The following is a 2,302-nucleotide window of genomic DNA, read 5'->3' as shown; positions in this document are numbered from 1 at the left end:
CGCCGTGCAACGCGGCGTGGCTTTCCGTCAGCAAGTTTGACGACGACCTGACCTCGACCATTACGGACTGCGATCTCTCTTGGAAGCATCGATAAGCACGATTCGCGAAAGAAGTTATTTGACGCTCCTGGGTCCAGGAGTGCGCGAAGTGGTCGCCGGGCGCCGGCGACATGAAGACTGACGATGATCAGCCTCGAGTCGCCCGACGTGGTGGTGGCATTAAAGTGTGCGTGGAGCACGGGAGGGCTAGAAGGTTGGGTAGCCACCGGGGGACCCGGACCTCCGTTCCAGCCAGTAGGGTGCCCCGCACCTACTGGCCCTGACCGTTTTTTGACTGAACGGCAGGTGAGACTTCGGCGGTGTGCGCGAGTACCGGCGATGACCGATCTTCCGGCAGCGAAAGCCAGTGAGCGGGCGATTAGGACGGCCGTTGGGCCCACGAGACGTCGACTGACGGTGACTATTCGACGCGTCAATAGCGTCGATCTCCATGGGCTCGGGGGCTGACTCACGAGCTGCCGTAGACATCGCGCGCGCGTAAGACGCCGCCACAACATAGTCTTCGCGTAATGCGAGGTCGAATGCTTCCTCGAGAGGAAGGTTCCGCTCGGGTCAGGCAGTACCGTGTCATGCCTTCACGAATGCCGAATACGAATACATGGACCTGCGATGCTGTGTCAATCGGATTTGTCACGATGCATGACGCGAGGTGGCGAGTCTTTTGAACGTAGTCGCGCATAGTCATGTTACCTTGACGAAGGGCGAAGAACTCGGCACGCACAGCGACTCGTCTTGAGGCGGCTCGAACGCGAGCCTGAGATCTTTCTGGAGAGACTCCAGAGTGGGGAATGCGTCGTGATCAACGACAAGTTTACAGAGGGCCCATTCCTTGGCCTTCCCGGACAACCGGGACAATAAGTAATTGACCTTTGTCCCTTGCGCTTCGATCATTCTCGAAGCAATCGCGATGTCGATAATCGCGAAACCACCGGTTCAGCGGGAGGCGATTTGCTCCTTCATCGGAGTAGGTAGATGTCTCCAGCTTCACGACATCATTTTTCGAGGAACGCGCGGGAGTTGTTGCTCGCCGATTCGCATCGGCCAGCTCGCGTTCCATGAGCCCTTGGGCTGCTTGGCGTTGTTGGTCGGACGTCGCTGAGCTCAGCAGCGACGCGATTACAGCCTCACCAGACACCTCCGCGAGGCGGTGAAGGGTTTCCCACTCGACACGAGTGAGATGAGGGAAAGCGGCATGTTCCAGGGTCGGCCCTGGCGTTTCAGACGTCATACCTTGGCTCATCGTGAACTTGGTCATGGGAAATCCTACAAAGTGCTACCAGGTGTTACGGGCCTGGGGTGTCCGTTACTTGCTTACACGTAGTGATGAGGAAGCGTACAAGTCCAGTGGTACTGAAATTAAGTACTTAGTCTGAAGGAAAATCAACTCTGTTTTTATTTAGGTCCAGGGCGTCTGCCCTGACCTCTCAAATACACGTCAACTTCTTATTGGTGATTATGTGTCTGGCTCCCCATATTTCAACCAATAGGGTGACGGCAGTTCAGCACACGCTACTCGTGTGCTGCTGCACCTACTTTTGTAATGCAAATCTACCTACTTATGTAATGGTGTGAACCACTACAAAGAACCTATAAAACTACCTTCATATGTAACTTGGGAGGGCCCATTACAAAGAACGTGTGTACCGACGGTTCGGTGCCCCATCATTGATCAGGCACGACCGCGACCAACGCTTCATGAGCGAGGTTTTCCAAGCATTTGCAGAGATGATGCAGTCAAGATCACGAGCGACTTTGAGCTATCGGCCACAGGCTAATGGACAGCAGGAACGCTCGGTGAAGTCGGTGATGGGTTCCGTACGGGTGTACGCGGAAGACCCTCTACAGCAAGATTGGGACGAAATCGCGGAGAAGCTGGTATTCGCTATTAATACTTCTCAGGACACTACGAGGAAGGAAACACCGTTCTGCCTCGTTCACGGTTGGGATGCGCAGTCGACGTTGAGGGCGATGTCGTCATCACTCAAACGAGGACTCGGCAAGCAGTCCGACGCACTGGCGTGGCGGCGCAAAATCAATCGACAACACGAGATCGCCCTCTCTTTGGCCGAACATTATCAGGCTGTAGAAAAGGAGCGAAGGACTAAAAAGCATAATGATGCCCTGAGTCGACTGGAAAAAGCCGCTGTACCTCGCCCGAGTGGAAACGAACACTCGGTGGACCCCCCAGAAGCTTAAGAAGAGACAGAAGAACCTGCAAGAGCGCCACCGAGATCTCATTTCG

Source organism: Phytophthora infestans, genomic scaffold (genome assembly GCF_000142945.1).
Source record: "Phytophthora infestans T30-4 supercont1.164 genomic scaffold, whole genome shotgun sequence".
Classification (NCBI taxonomy): domain Eukaryota; phylum Oomycota; class Peronosporomycetes; order Peronosporales; family Peronosporaceae; genus Phytophthora; species Phytophthora infestans.
The sequence above is the reverse complement of the archived record's forward strand: the minus strand, read 5'-3'. Positions refer to the sequence as shown.